Source organism: Callospermophilus lateralis, unplaced genomic scaffold (genome assembly GCF_048772815.1).
Source record: "Callospermophilus lateralis isolate mCalLat2 unplaced genomic scaffold, mCalLat2.hap1 Scaffold_146, whole genome shotgun sequence".
NCBI lineage: Eukaryota > Metazoa > Chordata > Mammalia > Rodentia > Sciuridae > Callospermophilus > Callospermophilus lateralis.
This window is the reverse complement of record NW_027512598.1, coordinates 1,894,665-1,907,024: the sequence shown is the minus strand read 5'-3', so window position 1 is coordinate 1,907,024 and position 12,360 is coordinate 1,894,665.

Here is a 12,360-nt window from a genome sequence, read left to right as displayed (position 1 = left end):
AAAAATAAAAAGAACTGGTGATGTAGCTCATTGGCAAAGCACTCCTGGATTCAATCCCCTGTATCTAAAACCAACAAACAAAAATGTACTCAGCATTTGGTTCAAATAACTAAACTATGTATATTCTTGATACTGACTCCTGAAAGAGAAATTTATCTTACTCTTTACTTTGTAATAATTTTCTATAAGAGTATTATTTTTAGATTTCTAAAAGTTAGTCACTAGTATTGTAAGGATAAAGTGTTAACGTTGTAATTTTTATAAAGTTGTTACTTTTCTGTACATAGCAAATATAAAATATCTAAAAGAGAAAAATGACACATTTCATATATATTTTCATTTTTTATCATTGGATGTTTTAAAAGTTATTCTTGAAGCTTGTCATCTCAGACATGTAGGCATGAAATTGGTAATTGCAGATATACAATTTTGACATGCAAATGTAACTTCTGTCTTAAAACTAGTTCTTTATGTGATTATGACAAAATGTGATAAATTCATATAAAATTTAATTTTTGAAGCTCTTCCTAAAGCTAATGACTAAAATCACATTGAAATAATGACATGAAAAGGCGTTTATTCTTTTTCATGTAAGAGTGATCTGTTGAGCTCCTATTGCTAAAATCTTCCCATTTGGGCTTACATTTATTACTTTCTTTCTGAATGTCAAATAATAATTAGCACCATTTTTAGTAACTAGAGATAAAATGATAAAATTCAAATATGTATCCACTCTGAATAGTTTGTAAAACCATTAGAAATTGTTTAGTGAACTAATAAAACCTCAATTTCTGAGGTGATATACCAGTTAAAAGACTTCTCTGGACCCATCATCATAGGACAAACTGACTGTAAAGATTTCATCAAATATTTGTATTTTAATTTACTTGATGACTAATGATCATTAAGTACCATACTAGTTATCCTTTCCAATTTCTTTTTTTCATTAATTTTTAAAATTCTCTTTCTTCACCTATTCAAATTTCTGTTATATTTCAGAAAATAAATATTTAATCCAAAGGACAAATAGTGAGCTGTCCTTTTCCCATGAACTCCATAAATTTTCCAGGGAGAAAAAGTTATTCTATTTAATAATTTAAAACAAAACCAAGTAAAAATAGTAAAATCAACATTGAAATCAACATTGCCGAAATTAATTATTTGGTAAGTTTCCTTAAAGATCCTTTACTTATCTTTAGAATGGTGACCTTAAAAACAATTACACATTTTTGTTTTTACTCCCAAGGGCTACATGCCAACCACATTATGTTTTCCAAGTGGAGTCTCATTTTGTGGTTGCCCTTTAATCACTGAAGGTCTCTTTTTATCATTTCTGTACTAATTGGTGCTAAAACACTTGACAATTTATTGTGATTTAAGTTTCATTAGCTTGCATCTCTTTCCTCACTAGATGATTTATAGAGATGTTAAGGAAGATTACAACGTAATAACAATGCCTTCCCTATTCTGCCTGTATCTCTTCACAACTAAGTAGTAATGTGTTCTCTTGATGGAAGCAAAATGTAGTTTCAGTCTATATCCTGTGAAGAATTAGGCTACTTATCATTGATAATTTGAGGAGTCAAAAGTTTTCCCTTCAGTTTATGGTTTATGTGAATTGAGAAAAAAATTCATCTTATTTAGTTGATATAAATCTGTTTGTATTTGCATGAAATCAAATAATAAATAATTTTCTCAATAATTTCACATTTTAAATATGAACAAAAATGCCATGTATAGGAATTTCACACCCACACCATCTTAAGACTAATTTGCAATTTTTAACTTATGCTTTTTAACTTCTTGACAATATCTTAGAGTAGAATTCACTGCAAAGTTTGGGCTTCCATTAAACTCATGTCAACTGACAATTTTTATATTATTTTAAAAACAGCTTTATTGAATTTGCATATTATAAAATTAATTATATAATATGTATACTTCAGTGATTTTTAGTATATTTATAGAGTTGGATAACCCTTTGCTTCATAATTTTCCTTAGCTACATAACATACAATACATACTCTGTCCTTGAAACATTTTTGTATAGTAGTTGGCTATATTACTGATTATAACTTATGTGTTTACTTACATCATAGTCATTTTATACAGATTTGTTTTCTCAATATGGTTGCAAATTTATTATTAGGTAGGCGTATATGCTTGTACTGGGATATTTAATAGGAGGCTTTTAAGGTAGCAATAAAGTAAATAAATGTGAACACTTCAAATCAAATATGAGATAATATTAAGCTAATTCTTATGAAGGAAATACCTCCCAAACTTCTTAGTAGAATTCATTTTGCCATGACCATGTACATGTTGTTAGGTAGAGACTTTATCTGTGACACTATGCCTGAGGGAGGATTATACTATGTTGAATTGTGTCACTTCAAATTTGATATCTCCCCAGAATCTTAGAATGCGACCTTATTTATATCATTTTTGCTGGTGCCATCTAATCAATATGAATTCATAATGAATTATGGTGAACACTAAATCCAACAGGACTGGTTTTCTTGTAAGAAAAGGAAATTTGAACACAGAGACTAGGAGAGGAGAAGGCTATGTGAAATCACAGACAGAAATTGATGTAATGCATCTAGAAGCCAAGTCACATCAAGAATTACCTGAAATCTCCAGAAGCCAGAAGAGGCAAGAAGAAACTCTTTCCAGATCCTTCAGATCATGTTGTCATGGTCTGGCCAACACTTTGATTTCAGGCCTCTTGCTTCCAAAACTGTGGAAGAAGTAGTTTCTGTCTTTTTAAATTACTGTGTGCGGTGAATTTTCATAGCAGTCTCAGGGAAATAATATAAAAAATCAACACTTCGGAACGCATACTTATTCTCTTTCCAGGGTCTAGGCACATCTGGGCTAGGCATGTAATCTAGACAGAATTTTCTAAGTTTATTTATTTCAAGTTCACACCGGGTAATGCTTGCATTAGTGGTCAGCAAGACAGAGTAACCACCTTTCAGACAAGTATTTGAACTAAATATTGCTGGGCAGAAGAATTGGTGATATAACATACATGATAATTTAATTACAATTAAGTATATGGTATTAGGAAACTTTAGAGTCAAGAAACTATTGTTTTAATTTAAACCTTGTCCAAAGAACCACTTCATTGTCTGGAATATTGTTACTACCTTTGTCTTTGTGGGAAGATGTGACATCTCCATACACATCAAATTCTATCTTGTTAGGAAAATATAGTCATACTTAGGGTGCTCATTATTTGCTGAACTGAGGCTTTGACTTAAAAGAAGAATCTTGTTTTGTTCTCTGATAATGATTAGCAATGTTCAGGGATTCCAAGAAAAGTAAGAGAGACAGATTGCCCTTCATGGTAATATTTAAAGGAGGTGTGGAAATGAAAAACAAAATCCATTTTGGTTATAGTCTATAATTTTGTTACTTAAAGATAGCTGTCAAAATTTGTTATAACAACATGGTGAACTGTACATTATGTTAAATGAAATAAACCAGGCACAGAAGACAAAGCCACATAATGCTTCAGTCTGGCTGGGCACAAAAATCCTGAGCCACTCAAGCAGGAACAAACTTTATTTCCAAATCTCTCATGAACCACGCACGCGGCGTTCTCCCAGGACATACACACCAACAGGAAATCCCTCCTACCGCACTTCCCCAACCAATGGGAACTCTCTGGGAGTCCCAAGAGCTCCAAAGTAGCAGGCTAAGGTGACAGCAGGGGTCTAATATCCAATTGAAAGCAGATCTTAACATAATCATTATCATCTCAATGGCTTGCTGGCATCACCTTTCAACCAAAGATGCCATGCATCATTCCTACTGGGCTATGGCTCTTAGCAACATAATCATGATTATATGTGGAATTTTTAAAAATTGAACTTATAGAAGCAGAAAGTAGCATGGTGGATAGACTAGAATAGTAGAATTTGAGATGGGTGCTAGATGTTGGTCAAGGGATAGAAAACTTTAGTTAGATGGGAGGAATAAGTTCAAAAGATCTATCCTGCAATATAGAAACTATAATTAATAAAGTATTACATTCTTTGAAACCACAAAGAGAATGTATTTTGCATGCTTTCAGCAGATTATCACCAAAACAAACAAACAACAAAAATAAATGGTGAGTAGAATAAGGCATGCATCAATTAGCTCAAGTAGCTATTCCACAATGTACTTCTAAACATCATGTTTCACACAATAAATACATAATCTTAACCTGCCATTAAAAAGTTAATTATTTAAAACATTTTTCTACCTAATATAACACAGGCAATGCTATGATGATACATATCTTGATTTGGGTTATGCTATCAAGAGCTAAAAGGAAGGAAGATGCATTTTTCTGTAGTTTTTGGATTGCATTTTTTTTCTTTCTGTCTTATATTTCACAGTTGCATACTTCAAGTTTTCTCTCCCTGAAGAAATTCTAAACAACCTTGACCTGATGTCTTTTCATCCCACCTGTCCTGCAAGCATCTATCCTTGAATAAATCCTGCTGCCTGTGTTCTCTTTGTCTGTACATGGACTTCTGAGACTGCTGAAAAAAAAATCACACAACTGAGCCAACTGGTGACACTACACATTCATGGTCACTTGTTTGATCGGTGTTCTAACAGTGATTTCAATTGAATTATGTTTCACTAAGCAATGTTCTTTCTCATTCCCTACAAGTGGTATTTTATCTTCTGCACTTACTTCCCTTTTTTCACAATCCCCTTTATTCTCAATAAATCATGTAGCCCTTGACTTCACAAAGAGAATCCATCAAGAAGTAAAGTCCAATTTCAGCTTCCGTGAACCAACAAATCTATCTGCATCTATATACATCTGTTCTTTCCCTTAAAATAGAAAAGTTCTTTTATGAGTGTCAGACCCATGTTTGCTTCTCCATTCATGAGTAGTGATCTCAAATTTTGAGGACCTCACATTATTAATGAGCTCATATTCTTCTAGACTATCCAGGCTCTTAACCAGGAACCTTTTCTATCCGTGCGTGAACTTGTTCAAATCTCTTTTATCTAATATAACAACAACCACAGAAAATAGCAAAAAGCAAAAATAAGGACTTCCATAGAAAAGCAATAATAAACACTTATGCCAGAAAAAGACAACAGAAATAAAAATAAAAATTCAGTGGATACCCATTTATTATTTATAGTGTGAAATGATTAAACCTCTCATTGGGAGGTATTTTTGGTGATTTCTACTAAATTTACAAAAGCATAATCCTTTTTCCTAGAAGCGTAAGTATGGAATTACAAAGATTCTAGTATACACACGAAGGGGAAATGCACAAATTTATTTATTATAACATCATTGGTGATAAAAATCAAATTTAAATCAACTTGGTCCTTTAAAATCTACAGTTCTGCAGTGGTTGCTGTATGATCTAGTCTTCATCATGGACAATTGTGCCTTCTTCTGCTGTGCTTTGGGCTCCCTGGCTTCTTATCTGTTCTTCAATTGTGCCAGGCATATGCTGGAATAATGCCTCTCCCCCATTTGTCATGCCTGCAATGGAATTTAGGTTTCCTCTACATGGGGTGAGCTGGCTGTGAAATTAAGCTAAGGAAAAGAAACGTTGAAGAAACCACACTACCCAGAGAGTAATTTTGGAAAGTGGGAGGTAGATGTCTCTAAGACCTTAGGGGTCCAGTTTCCACAGTGGGAAGAGAGAGAGAGCAGGAACCTGTGTTTGCTTTATTATGTATGTATGGGGAAACTTCAAAGATTATCCATAGAATGTTCTTTGCCAAATAAGGCACGAGGTGGGCTGTCCAGGCCCAATGGGTCATGCCCAATTCTGGACCTACTAGAGCAGCCCCAGTGAAGACTTAGGTCACGTGCATTGCATAATCCATTAAGTGGGATGGGCCACAAAATAGTATGCAATGCCAGACCAAAATCTCCTTGGCTCAACATTGAGGGATGATGCTAAATAGCTCAGGAGTGGCTGCCCACAAATGCCCTTCCCTTTGATGGGAACATTTTTCCCATATTATCTTCCTCTTCCATCTGGAATATAAATTCTATGAAGGTTTTGATCTTTCTTTCTTTTATTCACTAATAAATGTCTGAAATAATCTTGGTACATAGTAGGACTTAATATGGTTTGTTGAATTCATGAAGGAACCCAGATACTCTCTCTCTCTCCCCTCCCCCCCCCTCTAGGTATAGATATAGATATAGACACACATATATATTTAATAATTTAATTACCATATTCATACGTTGTTTTGCCCTTAATAATATGACAACATATAAGTGCCAGAAAACTGGAAAACATAGGCTATGTACAATTTTAGCTCTTCATTACAAGGGAAGAAGACAAAAATGAGAATTTATGGACAGCTAGAAGTTACTATGGTCTCTAAGAAAATACCATGTGTCAAAAATACAGATATCCTGATTTCTCCCAGAATTTCTGAACATAGATTTTTTTTTTTGTAGTCTTATATTACTGAATGGCAACTGTTGCTTAAACCTTTAAATAATGCTCACTGCTGAAAGTTTCTGCTTGTCTCTTCCTTTGAATTATTTATAGCAATCTGCAAAGGTGCTGCTGTGGTTAAAATTCCAAAGTGTCTGCCCCAGGCATTTTGTAATCCTTTCCACAATTTTCCCCCTCAACTTTTAAGTTTCCTGGCCTGTGAACCCTTGTATTTCAATAGCATTCAAATTCTGTATCTTGCTGCATTTGTCTGAACTGTAGGATTTGTGCTTTGGGGCGTGTCATTTCCTTCTGTTGTTTTTCAGTCACTTATAGCCATAATTTAAGCCTGGCTGCTTTTTTGAGGACACCTCTTCGTGTCCATGACTCTCAAGAAATATCGGAACAGGAGACAAATAGGTGATCTCACCTCAGGGTTTGACTTTCATGTCATCTCTTCTCAATTCTCTTTTCTAGAAACTTAGATCCTTTGCCACCTTGACAAAATCATCTCATCAATCTGCATCCTGTTTCTGTAACTATTCAGTGAAGATCTAAGCTCCAATCCATTGTTTTTCTCCACGACTCTTATTCATGTATGGATGTCCCTTTTGGCAGCTCAACATTTCAGTGTTTCTATAGGCTTATGGATTTGAGTCCATAGAGGAAACATTCACCCTTTATGCTCCATAAAAAGACATTTTATGGAAAGTACAATTTACAAAAGGGAAGATGGCTAAGGGTAATGGTGAACTAATCTGATAAAATATCAAATAAAAACAAAAGAGATACAGAAAGAACCATATAGACAGGCAAGAATGCAATAACCAAGAAAAGATGAAACAGGGAAAGAAGAAGGAGAGAAAGAGAGAGGGAGGGAGGGAGATAAAGACAGAGAGGGAAAGGAGAGGAGAGGAGAGGAAAGGAGAGGGGAGGGGAGGAAGAAAGAAATAGGGGAAGGGAAGTAAAGAGAGGGGAGAGAAGAAAAGGGCTTTTATGTACCAGGAGTCAGAGATCAGATCTGCTGTTTTTTAGCTATGGACTATTACTGTACCCTAAGCCTTTCTCTCTGCAGTTAGCCTTCTAGGCCCCAGTCCCCCAGTCCAGCTCTTCCTTGTCAATCTTGATGCCTCAGTAGCTCTTCTGGTAATGGGCTCTTTACCTGTGTCCCTACTTGCAGGCAGAAAAGGGGTCTGACGAACAGGTATGCATTTAATATTAGAGAATGATTAACTGAATGACTGCATGCACCTAGTCAGCTTGACTCACTTGGTGTAAACTTGTAGTTCATAGAGCATTTCATACAGGAAGATTTTAAGGATATTGCCACACATCTGTCAGGGCCATGCTGCTGGTCACATGGTTCCAAACTGAGATAAATATTTATGTCCTCGCATACTCTCAAACCAGATGTCACAGACCCCACTGCTCTGTGATCATAAAATAATATTGTGTTCCCTTTTAATTACTGAGCTATGATTCATTCAGACTCTTTTATCCTTTTGTAAGAAATTGCCTCTCAAAGTAAAACAATGACAAAGCACTTTTTCTCCTCCTTTAGCTTGCACTGACCCAGTTTGGCAACCTTAGTCTTTGCAGTCACTCAGGCCACTCCTGAACTTTCTCTCCTGCAGGCTTTTTGAATCCGGTTATCACTCATTTTGGGGGTCACAGTTGGAATATCATCTTCTCAGTAAGGAGTCTCTGCCTATCCTTACTAAATTAGCTCCCTGTTATCCTGTCACACTGTAGAAGATCAAAGTAACAATGTTTAATTGAATTTGTAATTTGAAATAGTCGATTTTCTCTTTGTCTATTTTTTTTAATTTAGTTATCTAATGGTCTTGTCTTTACAAACTATAAGTTTTGTTTTGTTTACAGTGAAATTACAAGACTTACCATGTTAAACATTCTGTGTAGGTTTTTCCTATCATCTAGGTTGTTCTTGTCAGACACATGATCTAAGTTCTAAAATTATAAAATTCATCACTATTCTCTTCTATTAAATACATGTTTATACTTAGAAATTAGAAATACAAATTTTATATGCTCCTTACTTGGAAAAAAGTTTTGCTAATGTTTTAAAAGCATTCAAAGCAGCTAAAACAGGTGAACTTGATGCATCTTCAACTTTTACTTGCTGAGTTCTGACTGAATTTGAGTTCTCAAACCCATCACTCCATCAGATATGAGACAAAGAAATTCTTGTTTTAATGCTCAGGGCTTGAAGAGTGGATATTTAGCTACTAAAATGTATAATATTATTTGGATGAAAAAGCAGCAAGTTGTGTTAATCTTCTTAAAAGCCTTGTGCTTTTAATAGGAAAGCACAGCAGCCTAACAGCACAATAAAAATTAGTGCCCTACTGATTTTCTGGCATCAAACATTTGCATTTTGTGTCATTTCCATTTTCTTATACTTGGCATAATAATGTCTGTTTATTCATTTACTCTATGACAAATTCCAGGGAATTATAACTTTTTTTTTTTTCAGCTGAGCTGTTCAAGTTGTTGTGGCTGGGAACACATAATATCTTCAATTGCTATAATGTAGTCATTTCATGCCCCTGTCTCTGAAGAATTTGCCCCTAACACCTTGTAATCCGTGAAGGACTCTCATATAGCATCATAGAGATTTTAGGTCCGGAATATCAATAAAATCTCAAAAGGGGAATGTATGTTTGCTTTATGTCTCGGCTTTCTGATATGTCCCATCAGACCTATTTTATATTCTCTCTTCATAGGACTATATAACACTTTTCCTCCAATGCTACCTGCAATATTCATGCCATGTTTCTCCTTAAATTTTTACTAACCTAAAGATTTAAGAAGGGAAATAAAATAAACTAGTAAAAACTGGCCTTCTGGTCGATGTCCATCTCTCTGTAATAAGATTTGACAAAGGCAATTTTATGATATCAGAATACAGCACAAATTGTCAACTACTGAAAAAAAATACAAATAACTATAAACTGATAGGAAATCTCCCTGTGATAATATTATTAAATGAATCCTTTCAGCATAGATGCAGATGTTTATTTATGTTTAGCATCTTGCTAGTTTTTCTGCTCTGAATTTAAAAATTTATGGGAAAATATCAATATTTTAGTTGTGTTGCAATTAACTCTCTAACATCTACAAGGCAGATTTTCTATTGTAAAATCCAAGCTGCCCAGATGAGTTGAGTTTGACTGTGCAGAAAACCATTCCATTGGAAAGATTCAAGCAACTTCTTTTTAAGACGGATGAGGCGGTACCATCATTACTGACAGAATTACAGTCCAGTGTATTACATAAGTTGTTTGAATTAGACCACAAAGTTTCATTCTGTCTCTGATAGTGTATGGACTGTGCATAATATCACAAATACTCCGTGGCATTTTTTTGGGAGGCGTACTGGGTGTTGAATTCAGGGGCACTTGACCACTGAGCTATACCCCCAGCCCTATTTTGTATTTTATTTAGAGTCAGGGTCTCCCTGAGTTGCTTAGTGTCCCACTTTTGCTGAGGCTGACTTTGAACTTGTGATTCTCCTGCCTCAGCTTCCTGAGCTGCTAGGATTATAAGTGTGTGCCATTGCATCCAGGACCCTGTGACTTTTTATAAAACATGCTATTAATAGAGGCTAAAAACTAATGCCATTTAAGGATTGAACACAGAGTATGTCAATACATTATTTCAGGCTTGTAAAAACATGCAACTATTGGTAAACTTTTAATAAAAATTCGAAAATTACTAAGGGCTTGAATATATGTAGCAACTTTTTAATATATTTTTCCTTTCTTTCCCCTGGATAAGTCTTTATGGGAATTTTGCTGATAGAGAGTAAATTGTAAGTCTAAAAAAACAAAAAAGAAAATGCTAAGTCAGGAAGTATTTTTTTTTTTTAACACAAGGAGAAATGCTCTTATTTAGAGGAATACTATAAGCTATTACCCTGAAAACTGATTTAGTAAGTGTCTACTTTCATTCAATAGAAAGCTTATTGAAACAATGGAACACACCGAAAGTCAAGTTCTGAAGCCTACAGATTATCCTTCCAGGCAATATGCAACCCAGTACTTGCAAATAATTATTAAGCATTTTTGGCTAAATTCCTGCTAAGAAAAGCATGCCTTTTTTGGACTGGTTTTGATTAAGCATATATAAAAAATTTGGTGTATGTTTAATATGGAAAAATTACTTAAAAGAACAACGTTTCTTGCTTTTAAATAAACATGGCACAGAACATTTGAAAGTAAAGTTAGTTTGCATCAAATAGCATTGATTTACATACAAAAATTACTAGGATTTCCAATGGCTTTGACTGTGACATCTTATAATTAGGGAACCATGCAAGATTGGAGGTTAAGAATGTATCATGGCCTTCCTTTCTTTTTTCTTTTTATTGAGAGAGGATCAGTTCATATAATTGTAGTACCAGAGAATTCTAAGTTACCTAGTGATATGTAACACCATCCCCTAATTTAGGGGTATAAAACCACAATCATTTTACTATGCTTAGAGATCCTGTAAGCCAAGAGTTTAGGCTTGTGCAGTGGGGGTGACTTATTTCCATTTAAGATTTTAGAGTCTCAGCTTGAAAATCTGACTATCTAGTGGTCATTCAAGGGACTCGAATCATTTTGAGGCTCTTTCACTTGCATGTTTGGCACCTTGTCTTGGGTAACCCAGAGCTTGGGTCTCATTGATCTGGACTCCTAAGTCCTCTCCATGTGGCTTGGGCTTCCTCAAACTATGCTACCCCAAGGACAGTAAAATTTCTTGCATCATGTACCAGTACTTCAGAGAAAGCATTCAGAAGACATATAACATTGACAAAAAATTTTGACTTCATCTTAAAAAATCTCATTCATCTACTCTCTTTTCTTAGTCAAAACATTTTTAAGTCCACCCAGTTAAAGAGAGAGGGGACCCCCTCACAGTAGGAAGAGTCTCAAAAAATTTTCTGCCATATTTTTTAAAAAAACACCCTCTAATATCTAAGCTATTATGTCTATTAATTGATTTTTAATAAAGGCACATATGTTTCTACTAACTCATTAATAATGAACATATATTTAAAATTAATGGAAGGCTTTTTAATCACAATCTATTTCCATTATTTAATTTAACTAACTCAAGCAGTGCATCTTGAGAAGAAGATCTTTCTCATTAGTTGTCCTCATGGGTGAAATGCTCTAGAGTTATGAAAAAGTCTCTTGGTATCTTCCCATTATCTTCTCTTCCAGAGGGCTCTTAGGATCCATAATGTTTCTTTCTTTTCAAACTTTTGAAAATGTAGTAGTCTATGAAGAACTTTATAGACAGTGACAACTCTCATATACTCCAATTCATAATTTCTAATGATCACAGAGACATGTAAGACCTTCAAAATTAAAGATATTTACTTTCATACTGCGTTCTTGAAAATTAAATATCCCTTTAATTTCCAAGAAGATAACTTCAAAAGTCTCAAATCACATAACATGCTTTGCATTGTTTTGTATGATCCATGCCATTTGTGTGCATCAGACACATTTATTAGGGACATTGAATTAAGAAGTACAAAAGGCACTAAAATGAGCAGTAAAATAATAGTAATTTTACTAGATAAAAGGGAATAGATCACACTCCGAATTCATCTTAAAATTTGGCCTCAACTAAAAAGCTACATTGATTGAAAAAGTATGAACTTATAATGTGATTTTTATACAATTCTTTATTGTTCACTCCACTATAAGAAACCTCTCTTAATCCACAGTTTGTTAAATTAGACTACAATAACTTAAAAAATGATTCAAAGTTTTCACATCCAATTGTGATGTGATTCATTGTAGGAACTGGATGCATTAACTATAATATGTATATTTCTACCTAGTACTTAATTCTATATACTATATGCCAAATTTTGGTATCACAATTCTACATAATTTAAATACACTGTCAA